Below are 13,618 nucleotides of genomic sequence, written 5' to 3' on the forward strand. Positions count from 1 at the left end.
TTCTGTCACAGGTATAGTGAACATATGGTTGACACAACACGTTGTGGAAAGCAGTAAGACTTTTGTTGGTTCAAAGGCATACTTTTAATCTAGAATTTGAGAAAATGTCATCTCTTTTGCTATTAGACCTTGGTTTTGCAGCTGATAGACATGTCAGTTTTTAAAATGAGATCAAACCAGACATATTCCATGTTTTGCTGTAGAGGTCCTTGCTTCGCTAACTCATTTAGGAAGAAAAGGCATCAGACCGTAAGACTGGCTGTGCTGGATCAGACCAGAGGTTCACCTAGGCCAATAATCCCTTTCCACTACTTGCTAGCAGTTAATAACTAAAGTAAACCAGAATAACGGACAGGTCTGCAATACATTTTCCTAGTGTACTCTTACAGCCTTCCGTGGTTTGTGTCTTAGAAACTTCTTGAGCTAGAGGCTGCATGTTTGTATTTAGCAGCCTTAGGTGGATTTTCCTTTCATTTCTTTATCTAATCAGTTCTTGAGCCCAGGGAAACATTATACTACTAGACTAAAGAAACAGCAAATATACTTTTCCTCCATTTTGGATCTATCTGCCAGTCTATATGTATAAACATTTGTATATATAGCCATATATATAAATATATATAGTTATATATGGAAGAGAACAGGTTTATATGTTATTGTCATTGCTGCATTAAGCACCTTCCTAGAGAAATTAAAAGGAATGGCAAAATCTCAAGTGAACTTCATGCCCAAGAGGATCACAAATCTCTACAGGGTTGATAAACTAAATTACCTTGCACTGATCTGCATGTAGTTGTTTAACTTGGGGAAAGCAGTCATCATGGATTCAGAGACAGATGGAGAGGATGCACTTTTGCAGTCTAGAGATTAAAGTCCTTATATAAGTGGCTGAAGATCTTGGACTATCATTGGATAACATAAATAAACAATCTTACAAACAGATAAGACAATTTAAACCTTTTCTTTTACAGCAGAATACTAAAGTGAAAGCCTGTTTTCTTTCCTTATCACCCTGCAGAATTTGCTGTCTAATGGCTGAGCTTCAAAGATGGGTACATGTAAATACCGGGACTATAGAGAATTATTTTATTCCCCTGATTTATCCCAGTAAATATGTTTTTTGTTGGTACAAGCCTGCAGGCTTTGTATTGACCTGACAGTACAGGGTCTCTGAACTGAGTACATAAGTCACATCTGTGTAACTAACAATAGCTTTTTATGTTATTTGGGACTGGTGGAGGCTATAGTGCACTTTCAAACTTCAGCTGAGAACCCATAAAGAGGGACCAGATCATGCAAAGAAAATGGGGGGGTGGGGAATGACCTAACTGGACTGAAAACTGAGGAGAAGGAATCCCCCACCATGAACATCATACAGTTCTCTGCATCAGGACACTGTTGACATGTAACTCCATCTTATGCATTCCTCTTCGGGAGGACTGAAGCTTTCAACATTGTGTCCCAGAGGCACATTGGAAGGGTAAGCATAAAAGCAAAGAGAACTAGTAAGTTTTCTGAATAACAATTTTAGCTGTAAAGGGCTTTTCTGTGTTAATTTTCACTATGTGTATTTGTACTGGAACTAATAAGAAAAAAAGATTAGGTTTTTATTAGACTGTTAAACATTAATTAAACTAACAATAAAGTCTTAGCTCCAAATACAAGAGATGGGGTTCCCTTTTGCACCACCAACATTTTGAGTGTAATACCATCAAGATACAAGAGTTCAGATCTACTGAGAGTAGGACAGAAATTATAAGCAGTTTTCTCCACTTCATATGTGAGTGACAGTACTGAAAGGCATACACAGACTCACTTCTTTTGGTCATATTTACATGTAAAACTGCCCCTAACAACTGTACTTTGTTCTGTATTCAACTCCATGGAGAGATAGTAGGTGAGCTGTGATCATTTCTAACAATTGAGCCACCTGAAGGTAGTGGGCATGAGAATCCCTATTTATCATAAAAGAAGGGGCCAGAATCAAGGCCGGATTAGACCAGGTTGCTCAAATCTCCACTTGAGATTTGAAGAATTGTAAATGCGTATAGGTAGGCCAAGTTGGCTGCCACAGTCGTCAAGTGAAAAAACAGAACTTTAGGTCCTTCTAAGTTTATACTAGAAAACATAGGTTTCTATGTCTTTACAGAAGCTGAAGTTGTTAAGAAGTGTTGGTTGAGGATCACTATCTTGGACATAGGGGCATAAATTTTTCATAAAGCTCAGTTTAAGGACATAATTTCCTTTTGGGATTTGGTTTCTTGTATATTATACACTAACAAGAAGTATGAATGACTACTGTATGTACTAATTAGAAGAATAAACCAATAATGATAAAAAACAACTATAATAACTTTAACAACAAAGCAGATCTGGACGTAAAAAAAAAGTAAGACCCCTAAGGGCAGGATATAAATTTCATGCTCTGCCTTAGCCAGGGTTTGTGAAGGGTAGTTGGGAGACGAAGAGGAACACAACAGTGAAGTAGAACTTTTAAAGCTCAGAGCAAAACCTGCTAATGAGAAGACAATTCAGGAGATACAGCATGGCCTTTGAAAAGAGTATGTCACCTATGACTAATCCTTTGATTTGCCACAAATCTCAGTTCTTAGTCCTGGAGAAATCTGTTGGGTATAAAATAAAACAAAGCAAAGCAAAATTAAATTAAATTACATTAAATTAATAACAAATTACAATAAAATGCACATATAAACAATGAAATGTTTGGGAATTTCTAATTTTTGCCGTAATGATACCCCTCTCTCCATTTTCAAATGTCATTACTAATTCTGTAGTGTATCATGCCATCACAAAGACATCCATTTAATCAAATGCCTTCTGCACCTGGGACACCGCTAGTCAATATGTAGTAAACAACCAAAGTGTTCCAATCTAAAGTGGGGACACTATGTTTCAGAGAGATCCATTGATCTCAAATGACAGAGTTAGTCTTCTTTTGTGAAAAGAATCTTTCAAATAAAGCTACTTGAGTGTTTGAAGGTGTGAGTACTTTGATGTTTCAAAGCCTCAATTATTTAGGTACCACAGAGCTGAGCATTGTGTATCTGCCAAAATCTCGTTTAAAAAGCTCAGATGGCTAAGATGTCATGTTCTGTTCAAAGTCTTCTGGTGACTGAAATTAAGAGAAAAGCCCTTTCATTTTAGTGACTCCTACAGCTCTCTCAGCATCCACTCTGTTGTGCTTCAGCATGACACCATTAAATGCTTGCTTGCAATTTGAGTACATTGTCAACAGAGCAGATGGATTCTAACTAAGGAAGTGGTATTTATGCTGATAGGCTGTAGTAAAAGCTAAAACAAACAAACAAAAAAAAACCCCAGCTTCTGGTATCTCTTATTAAAGGGATAGCATTCAAATGCCTGGCTGAAAAGCAGTGGTACTGATACCATCGTCTTTAATAATTAATTCAGTCTTTGTCTCCAGGATTGTATAAAGGCAAGTGTTCACCTATCCTCAATTTACTACAGTTGAGGAGAGAGTTATTGATTATTTCTACATAGACTCCTGAGCTAAGTTGCATTACAATAGTTCAGCAAGTCAGCAAGATCTGGCCCACAGAGAAAAACATGGTATCCAGACAGCAATGAGCTCACACTTTAAACAAAATGGTTGAATAGAAATAGGTAGTTGAGAGAGGCAAGGAAAGATTTACAGGTGGTATTGTGGGTGTGAAGACACAGGCTGAACCCAGCTTTAGGCTCATAACTGAGGTATCTAGGCTAGAATACTTTAGATAAACTACTCTCTGCTACTTCTTTAGCTGCTGGAAAGCTACAGGAACCTCCAGGGTGATTCAGATCTAAGCAGAGTAAATTGTCATTTCAGGAAGTATATTTTTCTCTTTTAATTATATAAATAGACTAAGCTACTAAGTAAATGGTCTTAGCTGAGAGCTTAAAATTCAATGGAATTAATCTTTGCCTTTCTTCCTGTTCATGAAATAAGATGTTTTTCCTGATTAAAAAGGGGAAATAACATTAAGAAAGAAGTAAAAGACAGGTGGAAGAGTTAAAGGTATAACAGGCAAAGAGATAATAGACACAAGTCCTTTATATATCAGTATAATTTGCCATTCTTTAGGGTTGAGTCCAACTCTGAGTCTTGGGCAAAAGACGGAAGCAGCTCTGAAAAGACAGATTATTCAGTCACTGCCTGTTATAGGATTTTTGGTATCTTTCTTTGAGGCATGTTGTGAACAGCCACTAGATGGACCACCAGCTTGAAACAACACAGCAGTTCCTGCAGTGCCGTGAAGGGCTCTAGGCCAGCAAGTTGTCCTCTCCTGCTGTCACATCACCACTCCATTTTCACACACAGGGCCCTTCACTTTCATGCTCAGTGAGTGTGGACATGCGGGTGGAGAACTGAGGTTTACGGCATGAACAGGTAGAGTATTGCACCCTGGCAGCTGGACCCAGATGTATCAAAAGACAAGTCTGGGTGTTAAAGATAAACAGCTGAGAGTCTTCCACAAGTCAATTTGCCACAAGTGGTGCTAAGATGAATCTCTTTAAGTAGTCTTTTGTTTGGTCTACTCAGATGTTGGTACTCATTGCAACATAACCACTACCTGTTGGCATTTTGTAAAGTACTTATCCCCTGTTCTATCATGTAAATAGAAACCAAGAGAAGAGTAATGTCTACAGATACAGAATTTAGCCACAAAACTGTCATTGTGCTGTTATTACATGGCATTTCCTTGCAATAAAGAAGACCTTTCAGCTTCAGGCAGGTTAGGGCATGTGTACACAAGAACTGGGTGTGGAGGTTGATAATGGAAGTGACTTAAGACAATTGAGAGCTGCAGGGTTCACTGTGGGCACCTTAGGAGTTAGGAGCCTGACATGAGGGACTGTGAACTTCCCCGAAACTCCAAAATGAACTATTTTTATTTCATCATTTCACCACCATCTTCAGCTAAAAGACATTTCCCATGAAAAATGCAAACTTTTATCCATGCTGACTACTATCTATCTGCTTAGGTTTGTTTTGGGTAGGGGAAAAATCTTCTGCTGTTTTTGTTTGCCTTTTTCTTATTTTTAATGAAAATATATACCTTGCAATATGTAACTGCATTTTCTACCATTTTTCACTCACAGGCACCCAGGCAAACTGGTTTGGTTCACTTTCTTTTGCCATACTTGAAAGCTAAAAGATTAAGTAACTCACCCAGGAAATGACAATTTTCCCTCCTTTATTTTAAAGCCAATACCTGTTAAGTTTTCTGTTCAAGCAACCCCATAAGAGTATTTAATCACACAACTTTGAGAGAATTTGATACTTTGATCACTCTTCTGTCCTTATGCAAAATTTTCTCAGTTATGTGAGAAGTTACCTGGAGAGAAGAATGTAACATCATCATTTAGACAATTAGTTTAATTTGTTTGAGTTTCTCAGTTCAACTAGCTATAAAGAATTCACTTCTACTTTAAAACAAAAGCTGAGGAGTTTAATTAGCTTGACTTCTTCCTGATGCGGAAGGAAGGGAGAGGTATCAATATGATTTTGACTTCCTTGAAATCTCAGCTAGTATACAGTGGATGCCAATTAGAAAGATAGATGGACCCTGCAAGTTCCTCGAGGCCCTTATGCTGAGAAACCTTATTAATTATCACTGTTTTGTATAGCACACACAGGTAGGTAGTCACACCACTATGACGGAAGTTAGATGCCCTCTGGGTGCATCAAAAACCTCATTTCTACGTACCTCCCTATAACAATATCAAGTTGAGAATGGGGATATATCTGTGGTCTCTAAGGAGAAAAGAAAAACCTATATATTTATTAATGAGATAAAGCTGAAGGTCAATATAATTTTTAATTAATTTTTAGCTGCAGGTTTAAAATATTAGGGGGAGAAAGAGAACTGATCAGGAAGATAAAAGAAAGGGAAAAACCAGGAAATAATAATAATAAAAAAAAAAATCTAAAACCAGCTAGTAAACTAAAGTGACTTTAATTTTTTTGGGTTTATTAAAACATATTCAACTTTTTGATGGTCTATGAAATCTGGTATCCCATCAATTATGATCTCAAAAGATTTCTAAAACATTTTTTAAGTGAGAAGTAAGTAAATTACGGGTTTGTCTTTTAAAGTGTGTTTTATTATGTCATTACTTCAAATAATGTCAGTAACTCAGTACCAGTTTGAATGGTTATGGAACATTTGTAATTCAAGGGGGTGTGATTATCAGTGTATATTCTGGTATAAAAAAGACTTTAGCCAGATTACTTTTTATCGGCTCATGAATTTAGATGCAGTTCCTTTAGCTCCATAATGCAGCTGTCTGGGGGTAGATATATGCAGTCCTCCAGATTGGCTGCCATTGAAAACTTGTAGTGTGAAACTTGATAGTTTGTATTGGGAGGAACTCTGCGGGTTCATGGGTAAAGACACTTTGAAGCAAAAAGAAAACAAACAAAAAAACAAACAGAAAAAAAAATAATACTGAAAGTCAGCCAGCCATTGCACAGCTGAGATCTGTTTCTGCAACTCATCCTGTGGACAAAATGTGCTGGTCAGTCACCTGAAGCCATTCAGTAGATTTAATGCATGTTTTAGCTTCTTCCCCCAACAAACAAAACCTGTACTGTCTCTGACATGAAACCATTAATTTATATGCCAAATTCATTCTTTATACTTAATGTGTTTGCATTTACATTCTAAAACCATTTGCAAAGTGGGGAGGGGGGGCAGAAGCAAGGGTTGGCAAAATTCATAGTGACAGCAATTTTCCATCCATTAAAGATTAAATGCAGCACGTTCTGTATACACCTATGTGACTATCACACACAGCAAATAATTCAGCAACTTCAAACGATTTAATTGGCAAGCTGCATGCCTCTGAAAAAAGCCAGCGGAATAATGCAGAAGTTACTCATGTGAACTTGGTGAAATGGTTTTCAAAAGATGACAAAAAAGCCTTCTTATGAAGGAAGACACAAGTCACGCTTCTGGTTAATGCAGATTAGCCTTACATTTCTTTCAGGACATAGCTGAATATAGGCACAGCTTACTGACTGATCTGTAGGAGTTGGACTTTGTCAGCTGAACCCTGTGAGTAAAAGACTCCCTTAGTAGACACAGATGAAGATTAGGAAGTAAAGGGCAGAGTTTAGGGAAAAAAAATACTAGGATTTATTTCAGCAAAGTAAATAAGTTTAGGAAATATGCGAGCACTATGAGGGGAGAGAAAGGAAAGTTTTAATGGTTCCTTGCAGCTCCTGAGCAGACCCTGCTGCTGTAGGATATTGAGAGTATTGGTTACATTCGCAGGAGATTTTGGGAATTGAGATCCTCAATATTCTGGGATCTAGCTTGGACATGACTTCATGTCAGTGAGGACTGCAAAGCTTTGAGTTTTTTAAATGAAAAGAAAGAGCTAGAAAGGGAAGTTATTCCTTTCCCTCCCAACATGGGTGGAAGAAGTTGTAAAAGAGCTCATTAGTTCGTGTTCCCACAGAAAGGCAGAACTGGTTTAATATATTATAGTAATATATATAGAAATACAGAGAGGGGGGAAAATCTGTAGTTAATGCTGAGTGTAAACTGTTTAACAAGATTAGTATGGTCACCAGTTTTTGATAAGTGGAGTAATATATATTGAGAAGAGCTGACTCTGAGGTTAGACTTGTGAACTGACATCTTGGTTTCTGTTGGGAGGTCTCAATATGCATCACAGAAAACTTTATTATTCATCCCCCTGCTGTTAAATGTTGTTAAACTTGCTTAAAAAACAAGCTGTGTGTCATTTATTTTGTCTCAGGTGAGTATAAAATTGTGCTGATGCTAAGTGCTTGGAATATTTTAACTACAGCTTGCAAAGATCTACAGAATTCATTGATGTCCAGTCCAAGCACTGCAGTGATGCTGCTTAAGATAACTATAATATGAATCAAGAGAAGAAGGTTTTGGTTTTTTTGTTTTGTTGCTGCCTTTTTTTTTTTTTTTAATTAGTGTGGAAAAGGTACAAAAGTTGTAAGCAAGAAGAACCTGACTTAGCAGGAACCCAAGGGAAAGACTAGTTTGGATGAAGCCCTTAGACAGTGCAGTAACTGCAGGGGAGATTTGTCCCTATTCTTTGCCCTCTAAAACCCATCCTGTAAAAGCAGTAAAAGAAATAATACAAACCAGGGTGTAGTTTATCTGCTGTTGGTACAGCACTTTGCCAACTTAAAGTGCTATGCAAGTGCCATTGTTAGTATTATCAGGTGAGTTTCTCCTTGCATAAAAGAGAAAAATTGCATCAATATAATTCTTGTGTCCTGAGTCTCTGGGAGTTTTTAATTAATACAATAAGACTGAAGCTTAAGATAAAGTACTGGGGTCTTTGTTGACTATACCTACCTTTGCTCGTGGCCTACCCACATTTCTTGGCATGTTTATAATCCTTTAGCATATGCATCTTGGGTCTGATGTGCCTCAACTTTTCTTTTCTTTTTTTCTGTTTTGTTTTGAGTAGCTTTCCTGTTCAGAAAGCATTTGAGTAAAAGCTTAAATGTAAGCATACACTGATATCCCATTGCTACCAGTGAGATTTAAGCATTTTCCTAAAATTTAGTAGTTCGCTGGAGAGGAGTGATCTACAAAAACATAGCGTCACACTTCTATAAAAATTATGCAAAATAGTGTCAAAATAGAATTCCTTATCTATTAATTATATTCACTTGCAAGTGTCAAAAAATGTAAAATAACATAATATAAAATCAAATAATCTTTTTTTTTTTTCTGCAGATAATAAGATATCTTGATGTCATCTGTGGAGTAATGTACAATCACCGAAGCTAAGAGCTACTTTGATGAGAGACTACAACATGGGCAATGCACATATTATTTCCCTAGTAACTACTAGGTCAAATGCTGACTGTTTTTCAGGTGAGCTTGGTTTGTGGTGTTTTGGGTTTTTTTGTGTATGTGTATGTTATTTTTGTTTGTTTGTTTGTTTGTTTTATTGTTACTCAAGTGATGGATTGACTGAAGCACAAGAAAGTCAAGTGATTTGCCCAGGCTTGCCTTCCAATGAACAAAGGTGTGCACCTATTAAATGAGCAACTGTAGGTAGCTTTATTCATTAAACATCAAATATGCCCCTTCATTTTGTTAAATGCTCTGTGTAGCCACAGTTAAATGACATCAGGAAGCAACTGAATCTCAGCACTGATTGGCAGCGGGCATCAATCATTATTCTGGCAAGGATCTTCAGGAACACATCACTTTGTAGCAAATCTGGCAGGTTTGAATGGGATTATTTCGGATTGGTTTACCAATAACTGTCATGCCTAAAATCTCGACACAATAAGAATTCATCACTGGCGCCAATCACACACTTTGTGCCAACCTCAATTCACATCCTCTCCTGGATAGTCTTGATCCACATAATACTCCAAACAGAATGACAAGGCTTCAGGGCTGAGGAGGAACAAGTGGTGCAAAATACTAAGAACAAGATTGGACTCTGCCCTGTCGTTTAGGGAAAGGACAAAGTGTTTTGTACTGGAGACCCACCATTTCACTGCGTCATGCACCCCACAGTGCTGAAAATAGCTGAATACAGCAAGCAAAAGCAATCATTTCAAATGACAATTAGTGCAAAGATTCCTGCTGATTGAGGGGACAAGTTCTTATACACATCAATCTGTGGTAATAACAGGGTCCAGGGTCCTGTTATCATCATATTTGAGCACTAGTGGGAGGTAGGAAAATATAAGAGATTGAGTCACAGAAAGAATAAATGTAACTTCTGAGGTCATAGAGAAGGTTTCTGTTAAAACAGGATTTGAAATGTCTTTGCTGCTGCCATGCTAGAGCAGCAGTAACCAGTAGATACATTCTAGAAGAGGGCAGACCTTATATGCAGCCATTCAGTACAACTTTCAGGGCCAAGCTGGATAGCCACTGAAGATGCAGGAACAGAGTTTATTTATCGTGGAAGCTGGCGTATAAATAAACTTGAAAGAGAGTTGGCTTTAGGTCAGCCCTACATACCATAGTAAATATAGAAAATAAGAATTGGACCTATAGAAAAAAGAAAAGGAACACGGGTAACATATAGATACTAAGGAGACACTATTTCCAAGACATGCTGCCTGAATCAAGACACTATCAAGATCCTGGGGTAATAAAGGATTCATGCCACCCAGTTTCTGCCAGACCTGCCTAACCATATCAGCTGATTTTCCATTAGCTTCACCTTGTGAATCAGATGATAGGGGTTTTTCTCTTCTAGGTCCTACAATAACATTATCAACCCTAAGCTAGAACACTATATGGACTGACTAGACTGTAGCAAAAGAGTTTTTCAGAGCAAAGGAAGTCCGTTGTGTATGGAAAGTACTGAAAGTGAAGTTTCCTTTTGAAGCTCCAATGATGGAGAGAGCTGATGGGGCTCAAAGACTCAGAGATTTCCACCATCAACAGACACCCCACCCCCCCACCCCCCTAAAATCACCCGTGGGCCATTAGGTAGCAGTGGAAACATCACTAATGTTATTCAGCCTACCCAACTTGGTGCTTCACTAGGGAACTGAGGAAGGAAGTGTGTTTTTTCTAGATTCCCTTTATAACAAATGGCAAAAGTGAGAACAGCATCTCCAAAGAGCAATTCACTTCTTAAGGGTCCAGGGCTTTGGGGCACAGTGGAAATCTCACACTACAATGTATTTATATATTTGCATATAAGTGGATACTTCTACTAAGGATAACAAAATGTTTTTGGAAAAAATGTGTAAATAAGACCTACAGTGCATCCAAATAGTGTTAGAAGCATTTTATAGATTAACAAAGAGATGCAGGAATGTGTCTTCTCAAAGACACACCAAGAAGACAGACACAAGCTCGGAAACAAGAATTCTGAAGACCTGAGTCCCTACCCTGGGGCAGTAATGATCAGATTTCCCTGAGCTCTGGATTTACAACAGGACCTAGCTACGTTTTCATGTAAAAATTTCAACTTTCAGGAAGAGTTGATAATCCTCACAGGCTTTTTTTTTTTCTTTTTTTGCCAGGGAGCTATTCTCAAAATTTGTCTTTACAGCATTTAGCTTAGCAAACAATACAGCAAAAAGGAAATAAAAACTATTAAACTATTTAGGACTGATATCATGATATGAGTTTTTGTTGTGTGTTGAGCAGTATCTAATGCAGTTGGATTATAATGCATGTTCTGGGTTTTCTGGATGCCATGGCAAAGTAAATAATAATAATAAAGAGTATTTGACTAACTTTAGAATTAAGATCAATGTATTGTTTTCATATGTACACCATAATAATTTGTCAGTACGTTATACAAGAAAGTCTTTTTCAGTAACATGAATGGTGATGTGTTAGCTTATTCCTGCTGATGATCTGGCCATTTTTTCAAGAGATTAGAAGTAGTCATTTTCTATTTGCTAGGGGTATTTTAAATACAATTTGTGAAAGAAGACATGTAACATGAAAGGGGAAAATGACAACACTGAGGATCAATATGCTCCATTAATAATAAGTGGAACTTTTTTTTAAATTATTTATCTGACATCTTCAAGTGAGTACACAAGTACATCCACAAAGAGCTATGTCATTGACCACCTGGTATGCAAAATGGATTGTGGGAGTAGACTGGACTTCTGAGTTCCGTAAACCTCAGTCCTCCTAACACATTTATACTTTGCCGGGGAAGGTGGTATAAAAGGATTCATATAACATTAGGGAGCAGCAAGAGCAGGCTGCTGAGCAGGGGAAGGGGAGCCAGGAGCTGAGGGTGACAGCAAGAAGAGCAGGTCTAGTGATGGTACCCAGGGTCAGCCACAAGCAGTGATTCCCGGACAAGTGCGTAGTGATGAAACAGGTCTGAGGCCAAGCCAGGAAGCTCAATCAGCAGGTCAGCTTCAGCATCAGAGAGGAATGTGGCACTGGCGTGCCTGCAGTATAGCTCAGACAAGGACCAAGAGCTCAGGCAACAGCAGTAGCTCCTGAGTCAGGGGACAGAGGCCCCAGATGAGTGTTCTCACAGCTTCTTCTCATACAGGTCTTTTCCCAGCAGTCTTATCAAAGGTTACACGGCTGCACCGAGAGTTGATCTTAAGCATATGCAGCTGGACTCCTAGGAGCATAGTTTGGGGAAAAATGTTGCAGAGTCTGTTGGTCCACTCAGGGTCCTTATTATGAGGAATCTTCAAGCAGGAATTTAAATTCCTATTACTTTCAAACCACATATTTTCCTATATTGAAGTAGTCAGTTTTAGAGAGCACCCTGGAAGTTCTTCATGGAGAATCCTGGTCCAGCTCTCCTACTCTGGTGACATGTGTCTCCACTGCGGTGATGAAGTTTTTGCACCAAAGCAAAAGCAAATCCCAGCTAAGAAAGTCCTCAGATGCCCTTCAGATCAGATGATATATATGGAGTTGCTCTCTTCAGGGTTATTCTTAATCAGTCTCATAAACTGAAAGGAAGTAGTGTAAAGAAAAATTATTTTGGTCTTGAGCCCATATGGGAGCAGTTTTTTGCACCGGGATAGGAACATAATCTCTTTACTGTATCTCTCAATCAGTTGAACATTCAGCACAAGTTCCTCTGCTGTTGCTTTCCAGATGGGTCAGATGGCAGATTAGCTGGAGAGCTATCCCAATACCACTTTGCTTTTTAACCACTGTCAAAGGTTGGTGGTATTTTTCATGGCATTTTGTTGACACTACTCACTTAATTTACATGATACGTACAGTATAGAATTTTCACAGTCCCTTTGGGCACCAGTCATTCATCGGATAGTTATATCTGTCCATCGCTGAAGACCAGCTTTGATAGAAACTGGGTGGTACAAACCCAGTTACAAATGTGGCCCATCACAGTCATCTTCTTTGTAACAGAGATGGATCTAAACACACTTCAAAGCCCAAATTCCCTTCAAATTTGGCCACTGTTGAAGTCCAATTTCAAAGTTTACAGTCAGGGTCTACCTCAAAAGGAAGTAACTACCAAATCAATGTTCCCTAGTAAAAGTTTATTCAGCAATAGATTCTTCCTACCCTTTTCTTTTAAACTGTACATGTGCCACATTAGTATGTATCACAGTAAATCATAAGTTTCTTTGTCAGGTGGCAGTGGAAAATGTAATAATGTCTACAGAAAAGGAAAAAAAAAAAAAACCAGAAAGCAGTTCTGCACATTTCAGATAAACAGAGACTTACTCCAGTTGTTTCATTTCCTATTGCATTGATTGACAAGTATCGCATCAGCTCATATATAGCTGAAAGATAAAGTAGTAGAAAGGAAAAAGAGAACGCTTTTTTTTTTTTTTTTTTTTTTTTTTTTGGCTTGGTTAGGCCATGTGTGTTTGCCTTGTGACACATGTCCAAATTCATTTCACAGTTTTGGGATGTGGACACTGGGCCACAGAAACTTGTCTCCCTCAACACATGGATATCTGGTTACAAACAAGAACACTTTCTGGATGAACAGTACCCAATTTTAAAATTGATTCCAGCTCACTTCAAATGAAACCCTTCCCTGAGACTGTGAAAGAATTTAAGCAATGTGAGAAAATGCACAGAGTAGCAATGAGGCACAGAACTGTAAAAAGAAACCCTCAGAAAGGTTTCTGGTACCTTCTCCTAACTGA

The sequence above is a fragment of the Aptenodytes patagonicus genome, chromosome Z, assembly GCF_965638725.1.
Source record: "Aptenodytes patagonicus chromosome Z, bAptPat1.pri.cur, whole genome shotgun sequence".
In the NCBI taxonomy this organism is placed as follows: Eukaryota; Metazoa; Chordata; class Aves; order Sphenisciformes; family Spheniscidae; genus Aptenodytes; species Aptenodytes patagonicus.